Genomic DNA, 20,669 nt, shown 5'->3' with positions numbered 1-20,669 from the left:
ATGGTCCCCCTGTCTCTGTGTCTGGCCTGAGTCAGGGGTAGGGTAGAGGACACCCACTTACACCTATGAAGAACTCCCCACTCTGAACTCTGACAAGGCACCTACTCCACAAGGAAGAGTATCAATCAATTTCTACTGTGCATGCGGCTGGCCATGACAATGTTCGGGTTGTCTCCGCAGGTGGGGGAGCTCTGAGGCTGAGTGGATCCACTGTTCCCTGTGACTGTGGGAGATCTGCACTCTATCATTGTGGGGATTCTGTGAATACAACATAGGGTATAGGGTATGGCTAGATCTCTAATCAATCACCCTGTCTGGCTTCCTTGAGTGCCTGAGGTAGGTAATTACAGAGGGCTGCATGTTCAAACTGAGGAGTGCACAGATACTTTGTGCAGCTCATGTACTTGCATGCATGGCATGTGCTGCACAGTGGGCTCACTCTGGTTAGTTGGCACACATTGGCAGAAAGGCGGTAAGTCTATGAGCACACCAACCAAGGAGTTAATACCCTTCCCCCCTACTGATGAAAAGAGAGATCTACCATGCTAACTTTGATGTCCCTCTGCACATCCAGTATCACAGGGAAATAGACTGTAACACAAAAACTGTTAGAAACTATTACAAGAGTCTTGATACAGAGGAAGTCAGTGGGTGGGGGAGAGAGCTGGGGAGGAGATAAGGAAATCCCAGGGCCTATGAAACTGTATCATAAAATGATAATAATAAAAAGAAGTAAAAACAAAAAGATTTTAATAGAAAAAAAGTCAAAGAAAGGCATTATATAATGAGAAGGGATTGAGTAAACAGGAAGAAGTGACTATAATAAAGGTAGATGCTCCCATCGTAGGACATCCAGCTTTTAAAAAAATATATGGCTCTAAAGGGAGACACAAACTCTGATACAGTAATAACGGGGGACATCAGCGACCCTTCCATCAATAGATAGATCAAATAGGGAAGAAAATCAACAAATGAGCAACAGAACTAATCTGTACTCTGGAACAAATGCACCTAATTAAGATCCACAGAAAATCGTATCCCACAGCAGCAGAATCCAAGTTTATTTTCATCAGTACATGGAACATTCTCTAGATTTGACCCTGTGATAGGCCATAAAGCAAGTCTCGGTCATTTCACAAACATTACAATACCATGTGGCTTTTCTGACTACCAGGAAATGAAGCTTCAAGGTAATGACTTAGAAAATACAAAAACATGGAATCTGGACAATCTTCTGCTGAATGAACAATAGGGCATAGAAGAAATCAAAAGGGAAATAAAAAATTTCTTGAATTAAATCGATTACTATATAACATGAAAACTGAAAACTTATGGGATACACAAAAGCAATTTTTAAAAAGATTTACTTCTTTCTTCATTTTATTAGAAAGTCAGATACACCGAGAGGAGGAGAGACAAAGAAAGATCTGCCTGATGATTCACTCCCCAAGTGACCACAATGGCCGGAGCAGACCTGATCTGAAGCCAGGAGCCAGGAGTCTCTTCTGGGTCTCCCATGCAGGTGTAGGATCCCAAGGCTTTGGCCCATCCTCAACTGCTTTCCCAGGCCACAAGCAGGGAGCTGGATGGAAAGGGGCTGCCGAGATTAGAACCGGTGGCCATGTGGGATCCTGGTGCATGTAAGGTGAGGACTTTAGCCACTAGGCTACTGCTCCAGATCCACAAAAGCAATTTTCATAATAAAGTTTTTAGAAATTAGTTCCCACATTAAGAAATTGTAAAGTCATCAAGTAATTTATAAATGTATCTCAAGGATTGAAAAAAACAAGAAAAAGGGAGAAAAAATAATAAAATCAGAGAAGAAATAAACAAATTTGAAACAAAAAATGGTGCAAAAGTTGAACTGCTGTTTTGATAAAACAAAATTGCTACACCAATGGACCAACCAATTGAAAAAGAAGACTCAAGCAATAAAATCAGATATAAAGGGAAATGTAGCTACATATATTATATAAAGAGTCATCAGAAATTGGTGCAAACAGGTATGTCAGCAAATTAGCTAAATTTGCTAATTAAACAAATGGATAGATTTCTGGACACATACAATATACCAAAATTGAGTCATGAAGCAGAAACTTAAGTAGACTAATAACCAAGAAAGATCTTGAGTCAGTTATAAGGGCTTCAATATAAAGCAAACCCAGGACTGGACTGCTTCAGAGCTGAATTCTGACAGACTATTTAAAAAGGACTAATACAAATTCTTCCCACATGACTCAAAAGCATACCAAGAAATGGAATCCTCCCAAGACCCTATAAGGCCAGCATCACATTAATTCCAAATCCAGAAAACGATACAAGAAAGAGAATTGTGGGCCAATATCACTGCTAAATATAGAATGAAAAATCCTCAACAAAAGCTAGCTAGTTGAATCCAACAACGTAGCAGAAAGATCATTCACCCAGATCAAGTGAGATTTATTCTTTACATGCAGACAGCTCAACACACACTAGTTAATAAACGTGATTATAACAGTTAATAACAGATTGATGAATAAAACACTTCAATTTTCTCAATAGGTGAAGAAAAATCTTTGATAAAATGCAACATCCTTTCATGATACAAGCCTTAAGGAAATCTGTATAGAAACCACAGCCAGTATCACACTGAATGGATAAAAGCTGAAAGCATTTCTGCTATGATCTGAAACCAAATGAGGATGCCAATTCTCACCGCTCCTATTTAATACAGTTCTGGGAGTTTTATCTAGAGTCATTAGAAGAGAAAAAACTCAAAGGTGCAAATGGGAAAGAGAAATTAAAATGTTCATGTTTGCAGATGAGATGGTCCTATCCACCAAGAACCCAAGAGTCCACTAAGAGTAGTGCAACTTAGAACGGGATTTGACCAAGTTGCAGGATGCAGATTAACACAAAAATCAGTATCCTTTGAATATTCAAATAACTCCATTGCTAAGGAAGAATTGTAAGATTAGCACCATTACCAATAGCTACAAAAAGTTTTAAAAACCTCAAGACAAATTGAACCAAGGCTGTGAAAAAACTCTATAATGAAAATTAAAAAAAACATTAAGGAAAGGAATAGAAGACAAACAAGAAATTGGAAACATCTACCATGCTAATGTATTAGAAGAATTAATATCATCAAAATATCCATACTACCCAAAACAACTTATGGTTTCAAGGCAACTCCAAAAAAAAAAAAATCAAAGACATCCCCATCAGATATGGATAATAATGGCTCTAATATTGTCACAGCACCACAAGAGACCATGGATATGTTAAGGCATCACAATTCCTAGTTTCAAGATAGCTAAGTCCCTTTTGCCGTAAATGATACTTTCATTACTTTTTATAGCTAAATAACATTCCACTGCATGTGTGCACACACATGCATGTGTGTCGCATTTTCTTTATCCATTCATCTGATGATGGACGCCTTGGTTGACTCCACATTTTAGCTACTGTGAACACTGTTGGATTAAACATGGTGATGCAGGCAAACAAGGTACCCTGAAGCATTTAGGTCTTACAGAGCAGCAACAGCTTTTCCAATGCCATAAGCTGCACTGGTTTTTCTGGCACTGACTGTTTCTGGCTCATCATAGTCACTGACATTTCTTTCTGACTATATTCTGTGACTCCATGATGATAACTTGAAATTGATCATTGGGAGTATCTACAATATGAAAATTGACACATTCAATGAATCAACATCTTCCTTTCTTCCCCAGTGGGTTGATAATGTTACAGCAACACTAATGGACAAAATATTTTCAGTGAGAATCTTTAAAACATTGTTTTACATTTTTTAATATTAATTCCTTTGCTTTGCCATTATCTATTACTTTCAGAGCTCAGATTTCATCAGCAGGCATTTGATAGTACCTGGGCAATGCCTAGGAATACCATATTCAAGTATTTTGTCTATAGGGATTAATTTCTACTTATTTATGTGTTATTATTGCTGTTATTATTTTTTTTTTTTTTTACAAAAGAACTCTATTAAATGCCTTAAAAGCAACTGAACCTCAATGACATATCTATAGTTAATCATTGAGAGGCCAATCATTTAGGGAGAAGACTGTAGGCAGTCCACAAATCTGTGATCATGATTCATAAATAATTTAAATTATTTCCTATTTATGAATCTAAATAAGTATAGTGTAAGCCTCCTGAAGTATATGAAAAAATAAGTTGATAAATTATAAATCAATATTATTTACTAGAATTTCATCTACGTTTCACTGGTACTTAAAAATGTCAGGTTATTTAGGGAAGAATAAGAGAAGAGTATTCTAAGCTAATCTGTCTGAGATTTGTGCTTAATGCACACATGGGTTGCTCATGTGTTTAACATTAAGAGCTCTTGTGCAGTTATTATTTTCCTTCTTCATATGATATAGAAACCAGGTCATAAGACATAAACAAGGAATTTATTTTCAAGATTGTCTTCAGTTGCTCACCCACCTGACTTCATAATGAAAAATTCATAACTCTATAAAGGAGGAAATAACCAAACCATTGCAGAATGAACACTTGATATTATCCTGGACAGAATTTCAGGATTTCCTCTTAAAGCAGTGTGAGCAAGTTTTCAGAAATCACATGGGAGGGAAATACAGCAATTTTTCAATCTATATGCTTCAAAAGGTAAGTAAAGTTGGTAGATCCATTCTTCCACATGCTAAAGGAACAGGTCAACACATGAGAACAGAAGAAATTTGGGAGAAGGATGTGATGTCTTATTCCTAAGTTTGCTATCTGCCTGTATCCAGATATTAACTAGATATGTGTGATACGAGGCACCACAAAGTTTACTGTGGTAAAAACAGAAACATCACATTAGATATATGATGACATTTTGAGGACAACTATTTGTTTTTAGTGCTATTTTCCTTTCCACTTTCTGTCTAGCTTCAAGATCTTGAAAATACTAAGAAATTCAAACAATGGCATTTTATCAATTTCTAACTGAACCCATATAAACTTCACTGTATTATAAAGTCAAATTTTCAAGCAAGATTTTTCTCTCAAAGAAAAAAAAAATCAACAAATTACCAGTCATTACAAAAGATAATGGCAAGTTAAAAAATATGTGACAAAATAGCAAAGAAACAAAATATTGAAAATTAATTGATTTAGATATGGAATGGATTATTCGATTAAAACATTTTGATATCAAATAGTCAAAGGGAAAAATAACCACAGTGATATTCAGATGGAGTTAAAAATAAAACAAATACTACTTTGCTTAAAATTTCTTAGAAAAGTCTCAGAAAACAAATTTCAGACAAGCTAAAGAGAGGATAATAAGAATAATATTAGATCAGTTAAATTCAATAAAATAGATAAATGAAGTATATTTCATACAACAAAATCAAAGAATCAAATATTTTAAGTACTCCACAACTGTAAATAAACACAATAAATACAAATAAGCATAAATTAAATAAGATACAGAACGTTGATATTACTATAGATGCAGACTAATGAATCTCATAAAAAGTAAATTAATGTGGAAGTTTTTTTTTTTATTGGAAAGTCAGATATACAGAGAGGAGGAGAGACAGAGAGGAAGATCTTCTGTCCAATGATTCACTCCCCAAGTGACTGCAAAGGCCAGAATTGTGCGGATCCCAAGCCAAGAACCTAGAGTCTTTCTCAGGTCTCCCACACAGGTGCAGGGTCCCAAGGCTCTGGGTTGTTCTCGACTGACTACTTTCCTAGGCCACAAGCAGGGAGCTGGATGGGAAGCAGGGTTGCTGCGATTAGAACCTGTGCCCATATGGGATCCTGGTATGCATAAGGTGAGGACTTTGGCCGCTAGGCTATCGTGTGGGGCCCCCATGTGGAAGTTTTAAATAGAACTTTCAACTTTAGCTTGAATATTTGGTGGCTAAGATGGTGTCTGTGTGTTTTAAGCGTGCAGTGGAGGTTTTCATAAATTAACCATACAAGATATACCAGAAAGAGCACCTTAAACATCTCAGTTGGAAATCCTGCTTGCTACATTTTTCTGATCATAATTTCATGCTAAAAGTATGTGTCAACTAAAAATATTTTTAAAAATCAATTCTAAAAAAGAATGAATTTTTTGTTTATTCTTAATTGATGCTTACTTCTAGTAGTAAACTGTGATAAAAATGTGGCACCCTTGTGAATGAGAGTGGCATTCTTAGATTTGATTGTTTGCAGTCTTTGTCTATATTCTTTAAGGAACAGTGCTTTTTTCCCCCTTCTTACTACCTGGTGAATTCTTTACTCAGTGCAAAGTGTTGTCCTAACATGGTGCAGTGAACTGAGAGTATGCTATTGCAAAAGTTAGAAAAAAAAGGAACAAGGAAGGAGGAGGGTACATGGCAGAACGAGGGTAGGAGTGGGCCAGGGTAGAAAGCATTGCTATGTTCCTAAGTCTGTGTCATGAAGTGGGTTGACTTTAAAGAAATAAAATTTTAAAAATATTACATAAAGGCAATTTCAAATTTTGCCTTTAAGAATAACATCTTTAAAACAATATTTTAAACAAGAGGAAAGTTACAATTTAGAGGCATATCATTCGGTTTATAATGTTGAGAAAGATGTATGATAAGCCTAGTGAAATATCTGCATAAATACACCTACAAAAATGCATTCATGTAAATATTCATTTAACAAATTGAATATATGTAAGAAGAATAAGTAAAAATCTTAACTTCCCTGTAAACTAGCCATTGCCAAAGAAAGATGTCAAAGACATGAAAAATATTTAGTACAAAATACCTAAGAAAAACTCAAATAGCAAATTCACAAAACCCATAGGGAATCACATATAAAATTTTCCTGACGGAAGTGAAATAAGAACTACACAAGTTAAGAGGTTCTGAAATGCTTTGTGGAAAGTCTAATCAGTCATTTCACAGTCCATTATTTAAAAAAGCTATTCTAATAAAAATCTTATATTTTTGATACATCACAAAATTCCCTATGCTTATTAAGTGAAAATAAATAGCAAATCATAAACTGTTTCTTATGACAGCTGATGGTAGGAACATGTCTTATGCAGCATTCAAAAGAGAACAATTAGATGGGACTAATTTGATATATAACACTTAGATGATAATGATAATATTTCATACCAGTGGACTAGCATGAATAATTTATTCTGGCCATATTAAGATAACCTACCGATTCTTTAGGAAAAAAAAACACAACAAAAACTCAGAACACATCATTTATAAATAGGATCAAAAAGCTAAATTGAATAATAAAATTTAAATTTAAAAATGAGCAAAATATGTTTGCTGTTGAAGATTGTAAACTTACTTTTTTTTTTTTTAGGATTTTTTTTTTTTTATTGTTAATTATTTTGCATTATGTGACAGTTTCATAGGCTCTGGGTATCCCCCCCTCCCTCCCCCTCCCCTCCCCCCGGTGGATTCCTCCACCTTGATGCAGTATTACAGTTCAAATTCAATCAAGATTCTTTCATTGCAAACATATACCAAGCATAGAGTCCAGCTACTTATTGTCCAGATTGGTTGAACAGTTTCTTGGGGAGACCTTTTCTGGTCTGAAGTTTGAGCTGGCAGAATATCATCACAGTCAATTAAGAGTCCCAGTATAACATCAACAGCAATTTGCAATGTTATGGAGTTGACATGGTTTTGAGTAACCAGTGTATTAAAAAGAAAAAAAATAAATAAAAAAAAAAAAAAAAAAAAAAAAAGGAAAACAAGTCCTAGCCACAACCTATGATTAGCTCATTGACATTTCAATTTAGCTCATATACAGGACCGGCTGCTCTATACCTTAAAATGGCCATAAGGCACCATTCAGCTGTTTCGTGTCCATTTCATCTTAGTATTTAGCCAGTTGTTGTGTTGAAGTAAAATTTTGCTGATCTTGGCAGATTTTAGGATAATCCAGACTGGCTTGTAACTCTAACAAGATATATGTCAACATTTTAGGTGCAGAACATTTTTTTTTTTTGGGGGGGGGTGTGCAGGAAAATCCTCAACACCATGGTGAGGAGTAAAACTAATCTTTGTGACCCACCCAGCGAGGCATGAGCCAATCCATGCCAGCTCTTTCCTGTCAGATTTCAAGTTCTACTTTCTGTTGTTTATTTATTTTAGGTTTTTTTTTTGTGTAAACTTACTTTTGATTTCATGACATAAAAATCCAATCAAGCTAAAAAACCTGAAATGCTGAACCATATAAAATGTAAATGTATATGCCATCAATAATTACTTTCAAATAAAATCAAAGATATGAGCAAGTGAAGAATTTGCAAACTTCCATTTTCGAAATCATTATGGATTTACTTGATTTATTTAGTAGACAGACTGTGTGTGTGTGTGTGGTGTGTGTGTGTGTGTGGTGTGGTGTGTGTGTGTGGTGTGGTGTGTGTGGTGTGGTGTGGTGTGGTGTGTGTGTGTGGTGTGTATGCGTGAGAAGGGTTTTCCCCTCTGCTGGTTTATTCCTAAATGCCTGGAATAGATGGAGCTGCACCAGACCAAAGTTAAGAGATGGAGCTCAATCTGGTTTCCACATGTGTGTGACAGGGAACCAAACATCTGAGTCATCATCTGCTGCCTCATTGGGTTGCATTAGCAGGAAGCTAGAACAGAAAGCACTCCAATATAGAATGAAGGCATCTAATGTAATAACTACTTCAGCAAACATCCATTCCTAGAATCTGCAATTCTTGAAAGGCAAAAGTTCACAAAAACATAAACAAATCTGGAATGATGTGAGAAAAAAGCTCTGCCAAAAAATTCAACAAAAAAAAATTCAGATGATCACAAAATTAAAAATATTATGTTCAGCCTTATAACCAAATGAAAAAAATGCCAAGTCAACAAGAATTTGTATATGTATATGCTTATTGTATTAACATATACATATCATATATACATGTTAACACACATGTTTATTGTATATATTGTTGTATATGTTTATATTTATTTTAATAGATATTTATATCTTATTAATTTATTTATATTTATATATTGTATTATATATATTTGCCAGAATGATGGCACATCAAGTTAATCCTCTGCCCCATGGTGCTGGCATCCCATATGGGCACTGGTTCGTGTCCAGCTACTCCACTTCCAATCCTGCTCTCTGCTTATGGCCTGAAAAAACAGCCCAAGTCTCTGGGATCCTGCACATGGGAGACCCAGCAGAAGCTCTTGTCTCTCAGCTTTGGATTAGCTTAGCTCTGGCTATTGCAGACACTTGGTGAATGAACCAGCAGATGGAAAACCTCTCTATTCCTTCCCCTCTGCGTAAAATCTGTGTCTCAAATAAAAGTAAATAAATCTTTAAAAAATACATAATTTGACTAAATTTACACAAATATTTTAAAAACCAAGATATAATGCTTAGCTCTATTGAGAATTTCCTATGTAATTGCAGAGGATTTTTATTTTATTCAAAAAATCTGTAAAATAAGTCATACAAAAGAAATGCTTTTTTGTTTAGGTGTAAATGTTATAAATTATTATTTTAGCATAAAAAACGCTCGATAGATTAGAAATGACTCCAGAGGCCACACAGTTGTTTCTCACACACTTTAGGGTGCAGGGGCTAGACTGGTCAACCGCCCATGTTGATTGGTGTTCCAGTTTCCATGATTATTAACCCAGGACTGTAAGACACACCACCTAGGCTCTGTGGGAATCACTTCTCTGTTCTGTACAACGGATATAATCATTTCCACACAGATGTGAAAATAAAACGGAAACGTACTGGAACACAACTGTGAAAAGCATCACATAATTCATTGTGCCCTAAGGCACAATGATTGTACTAATGGAATATTGTTCTAATTTTTTTTTCTACATGTGCAATAAGCTTCTGTCACGGCAAGGATCATTCCTGCTACTTTCACTTAGGTCCACTACTATTTTATGTGCTATCACCATAAACTAAACCACTCATTTATTACTTAATTCCCTGATGTTAGAGTATGAATTTAACATATTTGTATTTTAGAAATTGTATTTTTCTGAATAAGAAATGTTCCAATATATTAATTTTAATGTAACCTTGCTTAATTAGTGCAAAAAGAGTGCCTATTTACAATTTTAAAATGATGTAATGAACCTATATGTTTTTGAAAAATATTAAAAGTTTGACAAATTTCTACTCCTTTCTTCCTGAGGATAGCAATGATGTTCAATGACAGGTTGAAACTGTTTTCAGTGAAAAGGTATATGAAGGATGATGCACACGGAAAAGAAATTTGTGTATAATTGAAATAAATTTTGATAAATTTCTTTAGGAAAAAGATAAAAATTGTCAGGACCTTTAACCTACTCATTTGAAGATCATTTCTAAAAATACAGCTATGAAAGAAGTTATATTACTTCATCTTTTCTGATAACTTCTGAAACTGATGGTGGCTGATAACCAGAGAAGAGAGGAGAAAGACAGACTTCTGAGAGGACTGAAAAGAAAATGGCTTTTAGAACATTTGAAATCCGGGCTCCTTTTTGAAACAGAAAAACTTCAAGTCATATTATCCAGTTATGAAATCTTAGGCATGAAAGGTATGAATAGATGGCCTCATTGCTTTTCTATCAACCAGAAGATTGAAGGATCCTTGGCTTGTCAAGCATAGCTGCCAAGATTCCAAAGAACACCTAAAGCACTCTCTGAATTATTAGTGTTGTGTTGCAGTGGCTGCCCGTGATAATATGCAGACAGAATGTTGAAATGTCCATTTTCCAAACTGGAATTTTCCCAAATATTATTTAACTAAAAGGTACAAAATATGCAACAGATAAATTTATTGTTCCATGTGCCATATAATTGAGCTACCCCTGATTAATAGATAAATTAGCCTTTTGCTGTAATAACTGAACCCTTATTAGCACTCAGTAATCTTGCTTACTACAGCAATTAGAAAACCAAATTATGTTTTCTGAGCAGGCATTTAGTGAAGCTCTTTGGCTGCCTGTTAAAGACCCTGCATTCCATATTGAAGGACCTTGGTTTGCATCCCAACTCCGTTGCCAATTATAATTTATTACTAATGCACAAGCTGGAAGGAAGCAGGTAATGATTCAAGTGGTGGGGCTCCCGTCACCCACATGGAAGACTTGGTTTGAGCTGTGGCTCTTGGCTTTGGTTGGCTCAGTCTGTGCCACTTTGGGTAGTTAGGGAATGAACCAGCAGACAGCATTGCTCTTTGTCTCTGTCTTCCTGTCCCTGAGCTCAAACACAAAGAATATTTTTTTCTTCATACATTTTCCAAACATTACAAATAATTAAAAAAAAACTTGAGATTTTAAAACCAATTTTTATTTCTTTATATTTGTATGAAAGACTTGGAGGGAGAGAGAGAGAGAGAGCGTGCGAGCAAGCTAGCACTTCCAGTTGTTGGTTCATTCTCCAGTATCCACAGGAATGGGACAGGTAAAAAACCAGGATTCTGGAGCTCAAACTGGACGGGTGGCCACCACCTGCTCCCTCCAGCACGTGCATTAGAAGGAACCTGGAATTGGAAGGTGAAACAGGACCTGAACCCAAGCACTCCAATATGAGATTCAGACATTCCATGTAGTATGCAGTGGTTGAGCGAAATACCTGCCCTTAGTGGAGACAATGTTATTCAATATTATTGTTTTGAAATACACGAAAGATTGATTTAAGGAAAGTATAATCACACAGCTCAAAAAAGAAAATCATTATAGAAATGCTAGTTCACACTGAGTCCAAAAAAATAAAGGCAGTTGAACATTAAGGGGGTTAGTAAATGACATTTCTTCCCTAGAGGTTTTTTTATGTAAGAGAAACAGCCTGGAGACAGTAAGAGACTAAGTTAGGGAGCTGCTTGGTTCTTTTTTATTCTTCTAAATTTTTTAGAATCATGTGGCTATAAAGATAGCCACATGAACAGTGAAAGAAGAAATCATCAGATGATTTCTAGAAAACCATACCTCTGTTTAGGGACAAAGTTTGGCTGTTAGGGGCTCTTAACTGGGCAACCCGAGAGTCAGTGAAGTGTCCTCTTGATGCTATTTGTGTCCAGCACCGTGTTCATTCACTCAGTGTGGACAAAAATCATCAAAAACTCAATTCCTGCCTGAAGGGGCTCAGTGGCTTTACTGGCAAGAGGAGACAGACAAACAAACAAAATACAAACACAACAAGCACAGCGTAGATGCTTATAAAAGGTTCACAGCTGGTGTAGAAAGAGGGTTGCTTTATTGTCAAAAAAAGGAGCCTGGGAAGGAAAAAGAAACACCTACATTCTGACAAATGACTCAGAATTTGCCAAGCGGAAGTGGGACATTGAGAGGTGAGAGGTGCATAAACTCCATGTATAAGAGAAAATAGTGAACAGAGGGGAACTCCACTAGTAACAGAAGTGTGAATACTTCTCTAGGTTGAATTGGAACAAGAAGGTGGGTAAATCGGAGTACATGAAAGAGGCCTGCCTTATTCCCCAAATGAAATGGGAGCTACCACAGTACTTAATCATGGGGGAAAAGACTATTCACTAAAATTAATGCGGTGGCAAGACCAGGCAAAGGGTTCATGGGGGAAAGGGCAGATACAGAGACATGAGTTTGGAAGGGTATTAAGAGTCCAATGTTTCCTTAGTCCTTCCATTTCTGTTCTTTCCAGCCTCTGCTAACCCCCACTTGACTCCCGGTCTCCATAGGATCAGCTTTTTTAGATGGCACATACAAAGGCCATTTTCATCCGTACTGTGCAAATGATAGAACTTCATCTTTTTATGATTGAATAGTATTCTGCTATTGACTAAACACATTTTAAAAAATTTATCTACCAATACATTTGTTTCATGTCTTGGCTATCATTAAGTAAAAGATCATAGAAAAATTTGTTTTCAATAAAAAATGATGAGTTTGAGAATACAGATATTGCTGTAATTTGATCACACACACACACACACACACACACACACACACTACAGGGTATCCCATAAATTTGTACAACTTTGTCTACTTAAAAAAGGTTCCACACCACCATGTGAGACCCTTTTTAATATGCTAAGATAACTAATGGGAAGTAAAGTAGAATAAAGATATTCACTGAGTATGGACTGGAAAAATCTGTGCAGATGTGGATAAAAGTTGAAAAGGAAGAAATCTTGGTGAGTTTCTCTGATGACATATGGAATGTAAATGGCCTAAATAGCTAAGGGATGAAGATGAGCTACGAACATTATGATGGTGACTGGGGTCATTGATCTATCCAAGGTAATGATTTCCAGGATTTTTAGTTTAATGGGGAAGTTTCGGCTGTACATGTAGAACAGAAGCGGCTTTTTCCAAGCGCAAGGTAGCATTTCAGCATGTTACATACTTCTATTAGGTCATGGCATTAAATGATATTGTTAATAGGTAAGGGTTTAATTTCCACTTCAATTTTCTTTAAGATTAATCCTTGATAATCCTCCAGTGTGGGAATTTTTTCCTCAATATTTGATAATCTTCCTTTCTAAATTTTAAATAAAAATTATTATTATAATGTTCGTAATAATCCTCCTTTTAAGCCAAGAAAAAAAATCAACCTCAAACTCCAAGCTTTTAGCTGACAATACTTATTTAACTAAAATGAACATCACTTTGTTTGATAGATTCTTATTTATGATCTCTTAATTATTAGCAACAATATTGCTGTTTCACTAATAAAATTGCTGGGAATTTTGTTTTTATTTATTTCTGTTTTCAGATATGACTAAGCTTAAGAAATTAAAGAACAAATGCAATGTGCAGGTCAGAAAAAAGTCATTAAGACAATATGAATTATGAGACAATAAAAATCAAAACAAACAACAAAAAGACAATATGGGTTGGGACTTCAATATACCAGCAGCAGGGCACTGATGAGAAACCATGAAGCTGAAATTCAGCCTCACATACAGATAAGTACGATTCTTTTTTTTTAAATCTCAAATAAGTCATGGCAGCTGAAATTATGGCAGCTGCCGAGTTATTCAATGAAATGTTCTAGGAGAGATTCCTATCTGGAAGAGATAGGCTTTAATGAGTTTGTTAATTATTTAGAAGTATCCACAAATATTTGTACCTATGCACACTTGTTTTCTCAAACATGATAGCTTAAATGTTTGTTTTTAAACTTACCTTTGAGCAAAATGGAAGTAAATACAGAAAAGAGTTTATGATGGATAAAGGAAGAGTATTAGCCAATGTCGAAGTAAAATTCAAAGGAAGCTGACCAGAGAGTGCACACAGACTTGAAGAAGAGCCATAGCTCTGAGCCTAGAGAATGAGGAGGTTACTGGTTAAAGTCATCAAATGTTGCCAAGCAGTTGGCTTGGGTGATCAGTAGCCTCTGATTTAATAATATGGGAACCACTGTCAAAAGGTTTTCATGAAGGGGCAGAAGTGGAAACTAAACTGTGGTTGTGGCAGGAGGTTAATAGGAGGAGTAGCAATTACGACAGAAAATAAAAATTAGTTTTCTTCTTTCTGGAGGCTGAGACAAGAGGAGGCACCAAGGCTTTTGCAACAAGGGGGGCTCAGAACCATGACACATTTTAATGTTGTGTTCTGGTTGCAAGGAAGAGATTGGTATCATCTGAATAACAGAATTTGCCAAGGGAATATTTAAGCAGAGATTCAAATTACAAGTGATAAAGAGAACAGTTTATGAAGTAAGATTTATTGAAATGGAGCTACTGTGGAATCCAGGGCAGAAAGGGAGGTCAGCTTGACTGCAAGATAACAAGGAATGAAGAGCAGCTGAGTTAATAAACATACAGTGAGAGACCTGACATGGATATTCATTCCTGAGAGACTCCTACGCCCCAGTCAAGAAGAGTAATCCTAAATTTAGGAGGGAAGGGGCTGGTGTAACGGCTGCCAAGAGAAACTGGAGTGGATGTTATCCAATGGTAAGAAAAATTTGATGGCAGGTTATTGAAACTTTAAGTAGCAGTGCTTTCAACAGATCATACAAATTCTACAGGCATCACTCAGCTTTAGGAATGCAGAACAAAGACCAAAGGATTGATTCAGATCTAGGTTTTCCAGGAAGTGTCATTCTTCCTGTTAGTCTTGTCAGTATTCTTTATCACTGGTACTTGGAATGCCTCCTCCTGTCAGTTGGTAAAGGAACTTTCTTTAATCAATCACCTTCTGAGACTTTATTCTCACTGGTCTAATTCAGGCATGAACAGCACCTTCTTAAAGAACAAATGGCCTTTAATCCCACTTTTTTTTTAATCTTCTCTTAAAAAACTTCAAATAGTTATGATGTACTTATAATTCTGGTCTTCATTGCTCATCTTTTACTTGTTCTTATTATTTTAGCTTAAAAATACTTTCTCAGATTTATATAGTCATTTTTAGAGTTTTGAATAGTAATCCATGTGCACATAGTTTAACTGTGCTAAAATATTTACAAGAGCTCACCTTCTTCCCAATAATATGCCCTGTTTTATCTCTCCTGTGGAAAATCACTTTTATCTACTGTTTTTTTGAGAAATATATAGGTTCACTTTTCTTTGTTCTTTAATAAATGTATAATACCAGGTATACTGCATTGAGACTTTTCTTCCTGCTTATACTTTGAAAGTCTCCATTTTAATACACAGAAAGCTATCTTCATAATTTTACCAGCTGGATAGTATTCTTCCAAATGAATATACATAGTTTATTTTGCTTCTCCATATAGTCATATTGTTTTCAATTGTTTGCTTATGTACAAAGCTATAGAGAGTAACTTTGGGCATAAATTATTTCATTTGAGTACAAGTATAACTGTAAGTATGTCAATAAGATACATTTCTAGGACTGGAATCTACCAAAGGTTACTAAACTTTTCTCAGTCCTTCGCAATAAATTGTCATCATCATTTTGACTGAAATAGCATTTATAAAGGTTAAATTCCAAGGTCATTCCCTATGTTCATATGATTTAACCCCTTAGGAGCATTAGACACAGCTGGTCACCACTTGCTTCCTAAAAGACCTGATTGGTGGTGGTTTTTGAACCTCCTTCTGGATAGTCCTGTTCCATGGAGTGCTCCCTACCAGTCTCCCTCTCTTGACTCCTACTCTCTGCAGCATTCTGGCCTAGTATTCCTTTCTCAGCTGGATCTCTTAAATACATTCTCTCCTGAAACTATTTGTAAATCCTCATTGTACTAAATGCAATTTAACATTTATGACTCACATTTTTATTATCAGCTCTGAGTTTTTCTCTGCTCTGTCCCAACTACCCTTGTGACTTTTGCACCTGGATAGCTAATAAACTGCTCGAAATTGGACTTTTCCTTCCTAGTCTTTCCACCTCTGTGGGTAACAACTGCACTTTCTGGTTGCTCTGGTCACCGATCCAGGCATAAGCCTGATTCCTTTCCTTCCATCAGCAATCACATCTGATCCATCATCAGTCTGTTCACCTTCACCTCCAAATCCACCCAGAATCCGGTTGCAGCTCCACTGCTATCCATCTACTTAATGTCTAAGACAAGCACCTTTAGTGATTTCTTCCTCATGTCCTTCAACAGATAATCACACAACAGAGAGGATCTTGGGAAAACAAAAAACAAACAACCCCCCAAAAAACAAAAAAGTTTCCTGCAAAAAAAATTATTTTACGTCTTCCCAGTTGAACACAAAAGGGAACAGAAATTCTGTACCATGTGTTAAAAAGCTTTGTGTTACTTCTGAGAAGAAAACACTACCAATGTGTAGGCGAGATGCTCAGATCCGCTCAGTTCCCTCACCCCTACACTGCAATGCTCATGTGCAGTCATTGGCATGATCTGTGCCTATCTGTGTTCACGTCCAAGCTCTGAAACATTTCTCTTCACACATTTTTGAGGGCAAGGGTGTCGGTTGCAGGAAGTCAGTTCTGAGGCTCCTTGCGTCAAGGGTTCTTTGTATTTGAGATCACAGATTGGTATTTCTTGCTTTTCTAATACCAGACTGGTAGAACAGACAGTGAAGGCTTCCAATAGCAAGAGCTGGGAACTGTGATTCTGTGTTGAATTTGTCCCTACTGTGTATCCCCGGGAGTCTTTGGATCCTATCACCTAAACATTAGCAATGTTTTCACTTAATAGTAACTAGGAAGCAAAACCTTGCATCTTACTTATTCTGCTTCAACCAGCATCTCTGCCACCTCTTAATACAGACAGAAATAGACTCCTGCCATGGTTGTTGAAACAATGTTCCATCAGGATGTTTTACAGTATTCGTTTAGGTCTAGTACTAACTATTCATCTTGAACACCAGACAGTGCCCTTCAAACACTCTTGAAGTGATTTTCGAAACAACTAATTAGATTCAAAACTGACCATATTCATTGCATAAGAAACCTGATTTCTTCTCATTTCTAATTTCTAAGTTTTTTTTAAAAAAAACATAAATACTCAATTCTACACCAAAAACAAAAATTTTCATTAGAAAGAGATTATTTTTATCAGCAGCTTTCTAATTAAAAGAAAAGCACGACTAGAAATTTTATAAAACTAGTTAAATAATGCATTTATTCACTAATAAAATGAAAAGCTATCTTTGGCAATGTGCTGCTACTCAATTCTAGCTGCTTATAAAATTTGGCAGTGGAGGCAACTTAGCAATAAATGGTATTATTCTCTAATGTCTTCCAGCAAGTAGAAATCTTTGAATATTTGTTAAGGGAAAAGTCCGCCTAAGATAATTTGAGCTCTTAAAAAAAAAAGGCGGGGGGCAAGTGGATGAGGTATACATCAATGATTCCTACTAGCAAAAGTGTTTGTGTGTATAAAAATAAATACTACTTTTCATATTAGGTAACCCCTAAGCTAACATACCAGGCAAGTACAACATCTGTTCTAGAAGCCTTTGAGTATGTTCCGGTAAGAACACTTTTTCCCAAAACTTAGAATGATTTGAAACAATGAGTAATGTCCACTCCTCAGCACTGACCTTGAAATGGATTTGAAAGCGAGGAGTGAAGAGCTTGACTTTTCTTGGAACAGACACACAGTGGGGTGATGCCTGGCCCTGAGGGGAACGGAGAAGGGAGGGGAGCAGAAGGCAGTTTCAAGCCCAGAGGGACCCCTGTCTACCTCTGCTTTACTTTGGTTCCTGACTCAGGAAGGAAAGGCAGCTTGAAGACCGGTCCACCTGGCAAGCAGAGAACGATGGGACAGAACACACTTCAGTGCCTTTACACCGCATATCACCAAAGCCATTTTCAGAGCATATGTAAATAGAATGAGGTGAAACCCAGGGTGAATTTTTATTGTTTTTTTTTTTTTTTTTTTTTTTTTGGTGCTTAGCATAGCACACCTACTAAAATTACATCACACTGTAGTATGTGGTAAGGTACCCGCTTATGTCATCTTCACTGATCCTCTTAAGTGTATTACAGTCCTCAAGGTGCCCGGGGAAGTCATTAATGTGCAGGAAAAACGAAGTCTGTTTCTATAACTTTCTACCAACGTGCACAGTGGCTGCCTTCTTTGGTCCCTTTGTCAGGGGCCATCTCTTTCATACAGGCGAAAATAACCCCAAAGTCAAATCCGGCAGGTGCAGCACCCCAAATGCCAGTCTCTGCCTGTATTTCATTAACTTCCTGGGCACACGGCTGCGGTTCCAGGCCACCCCGCCCCGCCCCTTGCGTGTAGGGCCCTAAAGATGAACCCTCGGGCACCCCGGTTCTCCTTTGCTCAAACGTCCCTTAGGACCTCAAGGAGCAGCGACCCTTTGCGGGGGTCGCACCTGCAGCCGCTTAGGTCGGCTGAGGCCGGGAGTTTTAAACTGTCTCCTACCCCTTTACCTCAGCAATCCGTACCCGCGGGAAATCAAGTTGGAACACTGCGACCAATTTCCAATCTCCGACTTCTCCCCATTCGACACATTTATCTTATTCGCCTCAGACTCCACTGAGGGATGCCTTCGGAGACTCTCCCGTCCTTCCGGAGCCGGCTTCGCGCGGGTGCCCACTCTCTCTCTCCATCCCAGATGCTCCCCAAGGTGGGAGCGCAGAGAGCCTGCGCCCGCAGTTGGGCGCCGCGGGCAGGGACTGCTACCCCTCGGCCCTGGGCCGGGGCCAGGCTCCTCCCTTTCAGCCCAGACCGAGCCTTCTCCCCTAAACTTTACCCCCCTGGGCAGCCAGAGGAAGGCGGGCGGAAAGACACGGGACGAGTCTGGAAATCCTGCCTTGTTTCATTCAAGTCGAAGTCTTGCAGGAAGTCCACTGAAGCCAGCCCCTGCGGACCCCTGGCCGCGGAGAGCGGGGCTGGCCGGGCCACCCCGCCTTCCCACCTGCGCTCCCGGGGCGGGGGCCTCGCTCCTTCTGCAGCTCGGCGCACATCCGCACACTCACCGGTAGCGCGCCTAGCAGTGGAGTGGGCTGAAGCCGGCAAGGTGGCCCCTCGCCGTGGCGCAGGCGAGCAGGGGCGACCCCGCAGGGCGGGGAGGACTGCGGCGCCTCCCGGCGGCTCTCGAGGAGGCTGTGGAGCTGCCCTGCGCGTATGGCCAGTGCGCGTATGGGCAGTGCGGCGCAGGGTGGGCGACTGGGCGCTCCACCGCTCCTAACGCTCCTGCCCCTTGCTGTCCTTTCTTTCTGCCTTGAGCGCCCCTGGCTTCTCTCACTTTTCCGCTTCTCTGACTCTTCTCTCATCCGTCTCCTCCCTCTGTTACCACTGGTGCGTGGAGAAGGGCGGGGGAGAGAAATGTCCCGGTCGCTTTTACTTGGCCTATACCTTGAAGATGATCTGTTCTTGGAATCTGGAAATGACGTTTCCGAAAGCACCTAAGATAAAACGTTTTTCTTTCCTTTTTTTTTTTTTTTTTCATCTTTGTTTCTTCTTCCCTCTGGCCCTTTTCATCCTGGTTGGGTGGCTAACAATAAGGTGAGCTATCGGATAAGAGAACAAAAACAGAAATCATACTCGTAGGCTATAGTTTTGTAAGTGGGGTTGTGAATTAGCCATTGAGTGGGCCCAGAGGTCTATTTACCACAATTTCACAAAGAAAGCACTTTCCTGGAAAAGAACCGGGGTTGGGAGCAATAAGAGAAGTAATGGAGTGGAGGTAATGGGGTCAGAGTTTACTCAGACTGTCTTCAGGCACTCCAGGTGGCTATGCAGGGATGTGATAACAGCTCCAGGGTTTTGACCTCGATTTGACCTTGAAGGGATACTTGACCTTTTGTATTCCTAGCTTTAAATGTTTTTTTTTTTCCCACACCAATATCTTATGGTTCTGTAAGCAGAATACAGTCATTCTTCCAAGAATTCCCCACAGATCTGCATGCTTCCTGGTCGGTGACCCTTTCACGGCTCTGAAAAGGGTATCCTGGCAAGCTGGAAGATGGGCCAGAGCCACTTCCCCAGCAACTGCCTCCTCAGTTCCCAATGGTCACTGATGGAGTCATCCAAGACTGATTTATCATGGACTTTATGGTCATAGATTGACATTCCAGAAAGAAATGCTTGCTGAGATGGTTGTTTCCCTACCTGCAAGATCTGGTGCCATCAAAAGGCAAACTTACCCAAGTCTTGCTGTAGTTCGGACGTGGGCTTTGCACCCCCATGTTTTCTGTTGGTGCAGCATCTTGTTCTCTGGCATCATGTATTTAAATGAGATAGTGTATGTAAAATACTAAACATGAAGCTTGTCACTTAGGTCTCAGGATGCTAGCTGCATGATGCAAAATGACTTCAGATTACATTAGCATTTATTTCTTGTTTTTATT

General features: G+C 38.2%; 1 protein-coding gene across 3 annotated transcripts in view; it reads right to left on the bottom strand.

Moving 5' to 3' along the window:
* The window catches only part of HTR1F (5-hydroxytryptamine receptor 1F), a 132,521-nt gene extending 113,092 nt beyond the window's left edge, over nt 1-19,429 (bottom strand). The window contains exon 1 of one of the 3 annotated variants that reach the window (XM_058661271.1): nt 19,296-19,429. The gene's annotated coding sequence lies outside the window, so the exon portion shown is untranslated. The other 2 variants (XM_058661270.1, XM_058661272.1) reach the window with 2 other exon arrangements.
* Nucleotides 19,430-20,669: the final 1,240 nt, after the last annotated feature.

The sequence above is a fragment of the Ochotona princeps genome, chromosome 3 (genome assembly GCF_030435755.1).
Source record: "Ochotona princeps isolate mOchPri1 chromosome 3, mOchPri1.hap1, whole genome shotgun sequence".
In the NCBI taxonomy this organism is placed as follows: domain Eukaryota; kingdom Metazoa; phylum Chordata; class Mammalia; order Lagomorpha; family Ochotonidae; genus Ochotona; species Ochotona princeps.
This window is presented reverse-complemented; position numbering and strand designations above follow the sequence as displayed.